We start from the raw sequence: 14,376 nt of genomic DNA, 5'->3' as shown, positions 1-14,376 counted from the left end.
TAATTCCTCTATCATGTAAAAATTTATCTAACTGAATTTTAAATATGTCTAATGAAGCAGCCTCAACCACTTCCCTGGATAGAGAATTCCAAACATTCACTCTGGGAAAAACTATTTTTTCTCATCTCTGTCCGAAATCTACTCCCCCGTATCTTAAGATTTGTCCTCTCATTTTAGTTTCCCCAGCCAGCTCAAAAAACCTTCCTACATCTATCCTATCCATACCCTTCATAATCCTATATGTTTCTATAAGATCTCCTCTCATTCTTCTAAACTCAAGCGAATACAATCCTAGACGATTTAATCTTTCATCATAAGTCAACCCCTTCATCCCAGGGATCAACCTAGTAAACCTCCTCTGAACCACCTCCAAAGCCAGTATATCCTTCCTCAAATATGGAGACCAGAACTGGACACAGTACTCCAGGTGCAGTCTCACCAGTACTTTATACAGTTGCAACATTACCTCCCTACTTCTGAATTCAAATCCTCTAGTGATGAAGGCCAACATTCCATTTGCCTTCTTAATAACCTGCTGCACCTGCAACCTAACTTTTTGTGATTCACGCACAAGCACTCCCAAGTCCCTCTGAACAACAGCATGCTGTAGTTTTTCACCCTTTAAATAATATTCAGCTCTTTTATTTTTCTTGCCAAAGTGGATAACCTCACACTTACTAACATTGTACTCCATCTGTCAGACCTTTGCCCACTCATCCAGCTTAACTGTATCCCTCTGCAGACTCTCCACATCCTCATTACAATTTGCCCTTCCACTCAATTTGGTGTCATCCGCAGTCTTGGCTACACCACATTTTGTTGTGGGCCTAGCACCGACCCCTGCGGCACCCCACTTACCACTCTATGCCAACCTGAAAAACTCCCACTTATCTCGACTCTCTGCCTCCTGTCAGACAACCAATTTTCGATCCATGTCAACATACTTCACCGGAATCCACTTTCCTGTAATCAGTGTGTGGATTTTCTGCTGTTTCATGTAGTCTGTGTGTGAGTGTGAGAGACAAAGACATTTCCCCACCCTACCCCCCCCCCCCATTATTTGGCCCTCTGCTTCACAGTTTTAAATGTGTAATCAAACAATTCACATGTAATTAGTGCACATTCCACATTTATTCAAGGTTATTTTATATGCATTTTGGTTTGAATATGTAGAAAATGCAGCAAGTTTTTAAAATACATAATCTTCTCATTACAGGGCAACATAATGTTTAGCACATTTGGCTTTACAGGTGTTTGATTTCTCAGGTATGGCTTTGATGGTGCAGGTATAAGAGAGTTAGGCTTGCTTCTAAGCTTTTGATCACCTTTGGAGTCTGTAGTTGCCATTTTTCAACATGAGGGCCAGTGTTGTGTAAATGAAAGTAAAAGAAGCCATTAGGAGACTGAAAAAAAACTAAATAATAAAGTAAGAGACATTGTTCAAACCTTAGGATTGCCAAAAATCAACTGTTTGCAATATCATTAAGAAGAAAGAGCTTACTGGTGAGACCAATAATCATGAAGGAACTGGGATTCCAAGGAAGACCTCCACTGCTGATGACAGAAGAATTCGCATCATAATGAAGAAAATTTCCCAAATGTCTGTCCACAGATCAGAAACACTGTTTAGGAGGCAGGTTTAGATATATATATCAATGACCACTGTCCACAGAAGAAATACAGAGACTACACTGCAAGATACAAACCATGGCAAAGGTGGAATGCTTTGGTTCTTGGAAAGTTCCTTTACACTTCTACACTTTGCTCTTGCTATCACTCTGATATAGATTAATCTGTCCACAAGGACCACCTTCCAGAATTCTACAGACTTTTTAAAAATACTTATTGACAGACTGTAATCTAGACATCTTTTCTGTGGCATTGCATCTTGCTCCATAATGATGATAATTCTCTGTCATCAACAGTGGAAGTCTTCCTTGACCTCCTAAGGTTTTCTTTAATAATCCTAAGGTTTGGGCAATGACTCTTACTGTTTTATTCTCATTCTGCAGCCGTTATGAAATGAAAGTCAAAGAATGCCTTCCTTGACTTTCATTGGCACAACTCTGGTCCTCTTGTTGAAAAATGGCGATTACAGGCTCCAAAGATGATCAAAAGCTTAGAAACAAGCCTAGCTCTCTTGTACCTATCCTTCTTTGGCTTGGCTTCGCGGACGAAGATTTATGGAGGGGGTAAAAAGTCCACGTCAGCTGCAGGCTCGTTTGTGGCTGACAAGTCCGATGCGGGACAGGCAGACACGATTGCAGCGGTTGCAAGGGAAAATTGGTTGGTTGGGGTTGGGTGTTGGGTTTTTCCTCCTTTGCCTTTTGTCAGTGAGGTGGGCTCTGCGGTCTTCTTCAAAGGAGGTTGCTGCCCGCCAAACTGTGAGGCGCCAAGATGCACGGTTTGAGGCGTTATCAGCCCACTGGCGGTGGTCAATGTGGCAGGCACCAAGAGATTTCTTTAGGCAGTCCTTGTACCTTTTCTTTGGTGCACCTCTGTCACGGTGGCCAGTGGAGAGCTCGCCATATAACACGATAATACCAATACCTATACCAATAAGCCAATTCAACATACTTGTGTACTCACAAACACCTGTGAAGCCAAATGTCCCAAACATTATGGTGCCCTGAAATGAGGGGACGATGTATAAAAAGCACTGAAATTTCTACACGGTCAAACCAAAATGTATACAAATAACCTTGAATAAAATCTGGAATATGCACTTTAATTGCACGTTAAATGTTTGCTTACAAATTTAAAACTGTGGAGCAGGGGGGCAAATAAAGGAAAAATGGCCTTTGTCAAAAACTTTGTGTGTGTGTGTGTGTGTGTGTGTGTGTGTGTGTGTGTTCCCAGACTTACCACCTACGTGACTGACATATAACCAATTTTTTTAAATAAAGAAAAAATATAAAGATTATGTGTTTACAGGTGAAAGTCGGGCATATCTATGGAAAATAATGCCTCTTGTGAGAGTTTGGCAGCGGTAACCAACCTCTTGTGAGAGCCATGTTGTATTTGATAAACAATAATGAGTACAATAACCTTAGCACGTGGTCCCTATGATCAGAACTAAATAAACAAAAATGTCTGCAAATTTTTTTTCCTGTAACCAATACCCAATACCTTGCCAGCAGCTGATTATCTTAAAATACATGATACATGCTTTTTATTTGATTGATCATTCATTTAAAAATTTTACACTGGTTATTTAGATATACTGAATACCACCTTTTATGCAACCTGCCTATTTGTATTTCATTTACAAAAACACCTTGTATAAATTATATTGTTAATGTTTTTCCTTTAGTTGGGAGGTTCTCAGATGTGTTAAACTAATGTGATGTTTACCATACTGTGATATTTGTAGACCTTCCTGTTGCCATCTAGCTCATACTTCAAGAATCAGCTGATTTGCCAGCCTTATCAAATCAGAAATTTAATTATAAACAGAAGGAAAACATGCCAATATTTAAAATAGAACTAAAACACACCCAGGATAGATATGGTAGATTCAAAAGTAATATTTCATTTCTTTTATATATCATGCACCTGACAATTCTAAAATATGTAACTGAACTGGAATTTAACAACGGCTGTTAATATTTGTGCTGATATTTAGACTATATAATACAATGTCATCAGTTGGTAAATTTAAGCAGGTAAAATTATTGAGCTTTCCTTAAGATATTTTTCTTGGGAATTATCTCTTCAAATAGAATGTTATTATGCAAATCTGATATTTATGCTTGCAAAACACCATTTTTTAAACTTTATAACTACAGGAGCCGCATGGATAAACCACATTAAATTCTGTACAGTTATTTACTGCAGATACTTTTCACTCGTAATAGCTTACATAACTTTGATAAACTAGCTTCAGCAACTTTGCTAAATTATCTAAATTCAATGTCTGATATTTCTAAATTTTTTAAAAAATCAATCATGTGATTTATTGAAATGGTAAGTTTGTTTTAAGATCCCAATTTCAGATTTATTCCCAGCCACAGCGAACACTCTTCAGTTCTTAACACACATTATACTGACTAAAATAAAGAAAATAAAACAAATACCTGGATAGATTTTTACAATAAAAAGCCACTGGTCAGAATGGCCAATGCTTTCCTGAACACAATAATAAGGTAGTACAGTAGAAGCATTGTAAGAATGTTTAAACATCATGGATTAATATATTCCTGGAAATAAAGTGGAATTCATAATTTATTCTTCTTGCAAACTTTTTTGGAAAGTAAATTTTGTTTTCAGAAGTATACTTCCATCTCCAAGGAAACCGTTTTTTGGCCAGCCACAGAAGAGAAAAGCCAACAGCTGTTTTTGTTTATCGTGTAAAGCTTCCCCTTCATCTAAGCTTTTGCTTTTCAAAGTGCCCAGACCACACTGTGGTGTTTTTTTCTATTTGCACCTGTCTTTTGAAAAGCTGATCATTTTATTTATTCCTTCAGTGTTCTGAGTTTTAATATGCTCATATCTTTACAGAAAATAGTATTACACTAATACAAATGAAGTCATTATGTGGAAATGGACATTTTGTTGATAAGAATAAGAATCCTGAAGAAACACAGCTGTGTGATGGATTACATTTTCGCATATTATATTAAGAGCTATATTCCTCAAATGTAATATGCATTCTAGCATTTATTCACATCAACTTTCAAATCTTCTTTAACTTGTAATTCAAAGCTTTGTCTTTTCCATAAATGGTTTGGCATTTTTAAAGAAATGTCAGAGGGAGTTATGTCTTAACTGTTGTCAGGATTATTCCCAGTCACATGGCCACTCTGTGTCACAAGTAGAGCACAAAAAAGGTGACAAAGGCAGTGATTTCCTGTCAGCAAAGAGCAGGACAGGGCTGTCTAGAAGTGATGCAAATGAGGGAAACTTTCACCATGGTTTGTTTGATTCACTCAGGGTCAAAGCATGCCGAGCTGAGACATAGCGCAGGAAGGGACCCAAAGGAAATACAACCAAAGCCTCTCAAGAAAATACAGTAGGTCTTCAGAAACTGAACTCCAGTGCCTTTTGTGTATCCTTTAGCTGAGTAGAACTGCACAAGTGCAATCCCAATAAAATATTGTTTTAACCATTAAAAAAAACCCTCATATTTAAATAATGTTTGATGTTCCTACCATGAAATCAATATCAGACGGAATTGTTTTCTGTTTTATGATCTACTAAAATACAACTGATATCAATTGTTCCTTTTATTTCAAAATTTGTGATTTGGAAGAATACTCCATCATTGATACTCAGTTACTGTTTTGTAATTTGGGTGTGATTTCTAAAAAGATATGATAATTATTTTTCATGCAAATTGTTTAAAAATAATTGTTTAGCTTTGAAATGGTTTTGTATATTACACAAATATAACCTGACCTTCAAAATCTATTCAGCAAAAAACTGAAAATATCTTAATATAACAACTCAGTGACAACCATGTCAGGTTGCTGAGTGATTAGTAATAGCATCAAACAGCTTTGTTGAAGCAAATTATGATCTGAACTATAAAACATAATTAACATCAAATTGCTGGTCATGGCTACCACACCTGTGAGTACAATTTCACAAATCAGGGTTTTCACTGTTCAAGCCTAATTTAGATTTGAGAGATAAAACAATCCCAGACACAACTGCCTGTAACTGAAGACTGAATTTGTCATTACAGCAGAGGTGTGAGTCAACTAGTAATGTGTGAAAGTCACATAACTTCAATTGTGAGGTTCGCAGGACTATATTGTTGGGTGTTCCTGTGTCAGCAGCATTAGTTTCAACACAGTATCCCCAGTTAACATGTATAAAATTCCTTTGTTTCTCAATACCTCAGCAAGTCAGACATTTGGAACCAGCTCTTAAAGAGATGTGCTACAATTCAAATAAGAGTCTTCCAGCTACAGGGAATAATTGGAGGGGGATGGGAGCATTATCCCAGGGATTCAGTGGAATTTGGACAGATTACTGAGAAACAATGAATGGTGGAAGCATGTTCTTTGTGCAAGGGTGTTACCAAAACTCTCAAGCCCTCAGTGAAGTCTTGCCAGCAAAAAAACTTGCCTAAAAAGGTTCTCTCTATAAGGGCATGAGTGCAGTATGTAAATGCTTGCACTTTGAAGAAAGCTTAACCGTATAATTGTATCATGGATTTCCTCACCTCCAGACTACAATCAGTGAGGATTGGCAAGAAAATCTCCTCTAGAGTCTCCATCAATTCCAGAGCACCACATGGCTTGGTTCTTAGACCCCTGCTCTAGTTACTTTACTGTGCAGCTTGGTACAACAATAACACCATCTACAAATTTGCTGACGATACCACGGTAGTGGGTTGTATTACAAAAGGTGATGAGTCAGCATAAAGGATGGAGAGTGAAAACTTGGCTGAATGGGGCACCAACAACAACCTTGCACTCAATGTCATCAAAACTAAGAAGCTGATTGTTGACTTCAGGAAGAGAAAGCCAGAGGTGTACGATCCAGTGATCATTGGGAGAATCAGAGGTAGAGAGGGTGAGCAAATTTAGGTTCTTGGGAGTCATCTTTCCTGGACCCAACACTCCAATGGCATCATGAACAAAGCATGTCAGCACCTCTGCTTCCTTAGGAGATTGGTATGACACCAAAATCCCTGACAAATTTCTACAGATGTTTGGTGGAAAGTGTGCTGACCGGATGCATTATGGTTTCATATGGGGACACTAACGCCCATGAGCATGAAGCCCTGCAAAAGATAGTTGACACAGCCCAGGACATCACAGGCAAAACCCTCCCCACTATCGAGAACATCCACAGGGAACGCTGTCATCAGAGAGCAGCAGCAATCATCAAGGATCCGCACCCCCCCAGCACACACCCTTTTCTCACTGCAGTCATCACGAAAGAGGTCCAGGTGCCACCAGACTCGCACATCAGGTTCAAAAACAGCTGCTACCCCTCCACCATCAAATTCCTCAACAAATTCATTTTTTGCATTTTATTGATATTTTAAATTCTCTATATTGTGCAGTTGGTTTGCTTATATTCATTACATGTTTATAGTTCTTTATTTGTTTACATGCCTACGCTGAGTTGTTTTTTTTTTGCACTACCAATAAGTGGTAATTCTGCCTCGTCTGCAGAAAAGGAATTTCAGAGTGGTATGCGATGACATGTATGTACTCCAACAATAAGTCTGAAATCTGAAATGGCCACGTTTCCTGTCTGCACCTTGCACAGAAGGAAAATTAGAGGCAACTCTCTTCTTGAGTGTAAAGTTGTGATGACGCATTCCCAGTTACTGAAAATAAAGTCCCAGGGAGAATGAAAATTCTGTCAAAAATTAGTAGGTGAATTTTCTGAAATGTGTGTGAAATTGCACTACTCGATTTTAATTAAGTTTTCATAAGCACATCATTTCTGAGAAGAATTTTGAATGAATCCCTTGCCCAAAATCTCAACATCAAAAGAACTTGTCTGAAAACTTGCATGATCACTTGTCTCAGTCTAATCTATGCATGGCACATACTCATTCAGATATTTGCACATTGAGTTATCCATGTTTTACCAGATTACGTTTGGTGAGGCCATTGTTTTGCAGGTGACCATGCTTGAAGTTTGAGTGTACTTTACAACTGATTAAAATCTGAAAATAAATTTTCATTTAGTTTGCATTATCAATATAGAAAAATGTTCCATGATTGATGCATGGAAGAAAACCGTCAAACCCTGAAAATAGCCACCACAGTGAAATTATGACTTGCAGCTTAGAATGTCCAAAGTTTAATTACAGTCTACTGTGAGCTTCATTTGCTCTGGGCCAGATTTCAAGTTGCAATATTTCAATTGATTTAGATACCCCTAGGCTAGAGGGGTAAACTCAGGCTGGTACCAGACTGTACTCAGTCAGTAAAAGATAACCATTTACTTTTATACACTGAACATTGAGTAAGAGACAGTTTTAATTTATTTGCCATGCTTCTAATACTACCCATCATATACCACTGACTCAACACCTCCCCATAGCTCCCTCTAATTTAAATAAAATCTTTAACCATATTCTAAATGAGAAAAGTATCTACTTGATCAATGCACTATGCCAAACAGGAAGTAACACTGTCAAGAGGGGAGGAAAACAAAACTATATCTTCATAATTAATTCTCCCTCTCCAGCATATGACTTGGACCTAATATAACATGTTAAAAAGAGTCCCAGATGGGCTCACTTTATTTCGAGCTGACAGAAATGCTGCTTTGTGTGGTAAAGTCCGTGGTGGTGGCCTGTGGATTTACATTATCACAGAATGGTGCAAAGATTCTGCATGAGTCTTTGGTCACTGTTCAATGCTGGTGGAATTTGTGACGGTCAGATATAAACCATTTTATCTAGTGCGAGTACATTTCCCCGCCCCCATCACCCCTGGCACTAACACTAAAGAAGCAATCTGAGAACCGTACAAGGCTATAAACGACCTGCAGACTGCCCACCCTGACGGACTGATCATTATTGCTGGGGATTTTAACCAGATGAACCTTAAGTCAAGGCTACCTAAATTCCATCTGTATGTGGACTTTGCTATGAGAGGGACGAACTCATTGGACCTTGTGTATACAAACATTTCTGATACATATCGGGCAGAGTCTTGCCCCTCACCTCACATACTCAGGCCATATCTTTGTAATGCTGAACCCAACATAGAGACCACTCGTCAGATGCTCCAGACCAGTTGGAAGCAGGTTAAAACCAACGGATGCACTTCAAGACTGATTTGAGCGCACTGACTGGAACACGTACAAGGAAGCAGCAACTGGTGATGACTGCATCAATCTGGAGGAGTATACGGCATCAGCGACCACTACATTAGTAAGTGTTCTGATGATGTCACTGTTCCCATGACCATCATGACTCACTCCAATCGGAAGCCATAGATAACAGCAGAGGTGTGTGTGCTGCTTAGGAACCGAGACGTTGTCTTCAGAGTGGATGAGAGGGTAACCCTAACTATTGCAAGAGCCAAGCTGTCTAAAGCCATCAGAGAAGCAAAGTGTGCGCATGCCCAATGCATTCACCTCACTTCTTGGATAACAAGGACACGCGATACATGTGGAAGGGCCTCCAAGACATTGCCAACCACAAGACTACACCATCTGCCTCTGCCGGTGATGCCTCCCTCCAGATGCATTGAACAACTTCTATGAGTGCTTTGAGCTGAAAAACAACATTTCAGCGAAGAAGGCTGCCTCTCCTCCAAATGACCAGGTGCTGTGATTTGCAGTGGCCGAGAGAGAACTAAGCAAGATCAACCTGCGGAAAGCTGCTGGATTGGAGAACATTCACGGCAGAGTGCTCAGGGGTGGTGTGACTCGGCTAGCCGATGTTCTCACTGACACTTTTAACATTTCTCTGAGAAGAGCTGTTGTCCCAACGTGCCACCATGGTCCCCATGCCAAAGTCGTTGTCTGTGTCCTGCCTCAATGACTACTGCCTTGTGGCACTCACATCCATCATCATGAAATGCTTCGAGGGCCACATCAAGCTCCTGCTGCTCCCACCACTAGATCCCCTGTAGTTTGCCTACAGACCCAAATGCTCTATGGACAATGCTATCACCACTGCCCTCCATCGAGCCCTCACTCACCTGGAAAAAAAAGGACTAATTTGTTCGAATGTTGTTTATTGACCAGCTTGGCATTCAACACATCATACCTCAGTACCTGATAAGGAAGTTGACCCTGTTGGGTCTAAACATTTCCCTCTGCAATTGGATTCTCAACTTCCTGTTGGAAGACCTCAGGCAGTCCGGATTGGTAACAGCATCTCCTCACACTGAACACAGGGGCCCCCAGGGCTGTGTGCTAAGTCCACTGCTGGTCGCTCTGTTTCCCCACGACTGTGCAGCAAAACACAGCTCGAACCACATCATCAAGTTCACTGACGGAACGACAAGTCAGTGTGCAGAGATGAGGTGCAGTTACTGATGGACTGGTGCACAGCCAACAACCTGTACCTGAATGTTAATAAAAATAAAAGAGATGGTTGTCGACCTCAAGAGGGCCTGGGGTAAACCATGCTCCACTGACCATTAATAGCTCCATCGTTGAGGTCATCAAGATTATCAAATTCCTTGGAGTGCACTTGGCAGAGAATCTTACCTAGTCCCTTAACACAAGCTCTGAAGTCAAGAAAGCCCAGCAGCACCTCCACTTCCGGCGAAGGCTGAGGAAAATCCATCTCCCACCCTCCATCCTCACTGCATTCTACAGAGGATGTATCGAGAGTATCCTGTGCAACTGCATCCCCACCTGGTTTTGAAGCTGTATCTCCCCGGACTGCAAGACCCTGCAGAGGATAGTGATCAGTGAAAAAGATCACTACCAGCTCTCTTCCTACCGTGAAGGACATCTACAACACTTGATGCAGGCAAAAGGCAATAAACATTGTGAAGGACTCCACACACCCCTCATGTAAACTGCTCTCCTTTCTCCCATCTGGTAGGAGGTACTGCAGCACTCAGGCCCTTATGTCCAGATTGGGCAAAAGCTTTTTTCCCCCTAGGCCATTAGACTCCTGAACTCCCAGAACATTTGTGGAAGGGAACTGTGGACTGTTCTGTACACATCTTAATATTTTAATGTGTTTAACTTCTATTCTAACTTATATTTATGTAAATATGCTCCTTGGTCCTGGAGAAATGCTATCTCGTCTTTACCGTGTGAGCATAGTATGAACAATAAATAAAGGTGACGACTTGACTTAAAAAGAGAGTGTAAAATTTACAATCAATCCACTCAAACGGTGGCCATACTTTATAATCAAGCAGATGACTAACAAATTTGAAATTCTACAAGACGTATGCTGATTTTCAAGAATGAACAGGAGTTGTTACAACAATCATTGGAAAAATACAACGATGCGGTTCAGTGGCTTGACATCAGGATATAGAATCCTCAAGTCCAAAACACCCACTTCCAATCACAGTAAAGCTTCTGTTATAGGCAGAATTGATCATCTTAGTTGTTCCATTTGGATGCATCTAGCTTTTGGTTAATGAAGAAAGAAAAAACATGAGTTGCAGTGCTTCTGAGAACTGACCTCAGGTGTTGAGAGGATAAAAAGATTCCACTCCAGATTAACTATATTATTAACATTCAAATTGCATCACGATTTTGGACCTAAATAATCTGCTGAAACATCCAAGGATTCAAGCTATAGTTACAAATTATACAAAAAATATATCGTACATTTTACAGTATGACAGAGTTTGCTATTCTGTTATTTCAATTAAATCTGGTTCTGACAATTGCATTACTGTGGTATCAAGCTTATAAAAAATAAGTTTTAAATGAATCAGAATTTAAAAATTACAAATCAAAATTAAAAATATGGGAATGCAGAATGCATCAATCAGCATCTGCCATGGAAATGTGGGTTGGACTCTAATTTATTAAACATTTCTAGCATTTCTGTCCAAGGACAAGGACATGGTATCACACTAGGAGTACATTAGCTATAATGAATATTTAAAGTTCACATGTTCAACTCATGCAATGGGCTTCTCCTCCCACAATGATTTCTACTTCTCTCACCAAGAATTTATGTTTTAATCCTATTAATGGAGGTGAGAAAGTAATTAATAATTGTTTTTTTTAATCTTTGACAGAATACTACCAAGTGTCAATTTTAATGAAATATAAAATATTTAAATTGTGTCTGTCCACAGTACGTCATTCATTTTGTGTTTTAAACCTTAGTTTCACCTGGCTTCAACCAAGCTCTTCCAATGGATGACACAAATTAAAGCTAACTCATAACTAGCACTACATTTCCAATGTATTGGAATGTAATCCATTGCAGAAGATGAATCTGCATGCTAACTGTATTGGACATCAATGTAGAAGTATAGGAGAAAATTCTTGCAGCAGTTGAATCAGACTGCAGGAAATTGAGTGGTCGGAGTTAGTGGAGTTGCAGCAAGTTCAGAATTTGGAAATGACAATAAATTCATAGAGCTGATGATTGCGGATACAGTGAAAAACATCAAAAGATGCTGAAACTGCAAGATTAACTACAGAAACTTGAGTCTTAAATACAATGTGAATAAATTATGGTAGTAAATTATGGAAAAACTTCTATGGTGAAAAGTCAAACTGTAGCAGGGAAATGTATAATCTGCAAATAGTTTGCAGATTCTAAAATAGTTCTAAAATCTGGCAAAGTAGCATGGTAAGTGCTGGCCAACACCTTGACAAAATAAAATCAGATACATTACAGAACAGACAATAACATGAGCTGGCATCACAATGAAGGAATGGAGCCAGAAGAATCACTCCCAGATGCAGAGAAAATTTGCAAAAGTTTCAGACTAGCCTTTTGGACACATATTAAAGATGATAAGAAACTTGGGGAAAACGTAGCATCATATTTCAGAGTTACTTAGTGCATATGCTTCAGTGAAACTATTAAATGGAAGCCTGCCTCTTCTCAATAGGTATAAAGCCATTTGGGACTGGTGATGACACAAACATCATTAAGAATGCAATATACAACATTTTCATTCGGTCATATTGTAAAGCAAAATTAGGACACAACTGTGCATCAATATAAGATGAACAAAACAGCACCTTGAAAACAACAATGGAAACTAAATTAACAATTATATATGTTTATATAAAAAAACTATTCTTTTCCATGAGCCATTCCTTCACTTTGCTGTGGAGTGTGAATTCAAAGGTTTACTATTTAGTGGATAGCTCAAGGATTTCAATTCCAAAACAAAACCTTTCTTTTCTTACAATAAACCCATTAGTCGATGGGTCAATGGATGATTTCTTTGCGAATGTGGATGCTGGTGCATCTGAAATTCAAATGACAGCCTCAGAACACCACACTAGGGCCATGGAATAATACCCCTCAACAGCCAATCATGTGTTATTTCAATAAACAAATCAACCTTTTATACACAGATGCAAGGCAACATCAGAATGGCATATGCATTCAGGAAATAAATTAGAGGTCTAAACTTTTTAAAAGAATCTCCCACCCCTCCCCCATCAGCAAAGTACCTTGGGAAAAAATGTTGCTCTTTCTGAATTTGTCATAGATGGAAATGTTGCTCAGTAAATATGACAGCAGAGGGTTTTTAATATTTGATACAAAAAAGATTAGTCACAAAATGGTGGCATTATTTGAATATCACTGTAAACTTAAATATCTATGAATGAATAATTTAGTTGGAAACACCAAGGGAAGGTGTAATATTAATTTAAATTTCAGAACTGTAATGTCAAACATAGAGAGCTACATATTAGAGTTAAGCAGGATGATGTTGGTCAGCTGCTTTCAACTCCACATTAGTTAAGCTTTTAGTGTGTGCAAAGTAGATGGATTAAAACTGCTCATCACAAAGCTTATGTTATGTGAAGATAAATCTAGTCTATTATTTCCAACATTCTGCATATTATCAACTTTCTAAATGTCAAAACAAAATGTACAGCTCAATGACAGAAACCTGAATTTTATTTGTTTAACAAGACGATCATTTGTTGGGAATAATACTGCTGGAGAAAATATTCAGTCTTCATTGAAAAGTGGAAAAAAATACCTTTATATCAGCAGTTAACAAAAGCAAGAACTAAGTGAAGGAGATCCGAAGGATAAAGTTCATTGGAGGTGAGGAACGAAGCTGTGAATAGATAGTAACAGCAAATGAAGCAGTGTGCTTGATTCTTCTGAACAAGCTCTCCTCTGCTAAGGGCTACTTTGAAGTTTAAAGGAATCACTTCTTTCAGGAGTCTGTGTGTGCTTCACTGCCCACCACTAATTAGCAGCACGCCAGTTTCATCCAGGTAAAGGAAGGACCCCAAATGTGGTGCATTCAAATAAAAAAATCAAAGAGTACACAAACTCCTTTGTGCTTACTACCAGTGCTTCAAAAATTCTCTTTTCATGTATATAGTAATGCCCCTGGAGAATGCATGTGTGATTTGCTCTCACAGCTACCCTTGCTTCTCTCTCATGGCTGTTCCTGCATGTGATCTGTTTTCTTTTCTCACTGTTTCTCAAAAATCCAAAATCTGATTGCCCCTTATCTATCACCCCTGTACACCAGCTATGGATTAGAGGTATTCACCCCCCACTGGCTGTGTGACAAACAATGCCCCTAGCTACTTCCATTACTTTAGCTGATAATGCGCAAACCTGGAGTTGAGACATTTCTTCTGGTGCCACTCTTTAAAATGATAGTAAGTTTCGAAGAAGCCACTAAGATAAGAGATAGGCTTCGGTTTGACCTTGAATTTCCATTCCTTGTATAAAAATGAAAAATTACTTGAAGAGCCAGAGGGTGGTTGTTTCTTGTCATTATCCTGTTGTCAATTCTGATGGTGGTT

The 14,376-nt window shown here is 38.9% G+C and overlaps 1 protein-coding gene across 7 annotated transcripts in view; it reads right to left on the bottom strand.

Moving 5' to 3' along the window:
* The window catches only part of akap6 (A kinase (PRKA) anchor protein 6), a 427,053-nt gene that overhangs the window by 120,566 nt on the left and 292,111 nt on the right, over positions 1 to 14,376 (bottom strand). The gene's annotated exons all lie outside the window — the stretch shown is intronic.

The sequence above is a fragment of the Narcine bancroftii genome, chromosome 2 (assembly GCF_036971445.1).
Source record: "Narcine bancroftii isolate sNarBan1 chromosome 2, sNarBan1.hap1, whole genome shotgun sequence".
Lineage (NCBI taxonomy): Eukaryota > Metazoa > Chordata > Chondrichthyes > Torpediniformes > Narcinidae > Narcine > Narcine bancroftii.
This window is presented reverse-complemented; position numbering and strand designations above follow the sequence as displayed.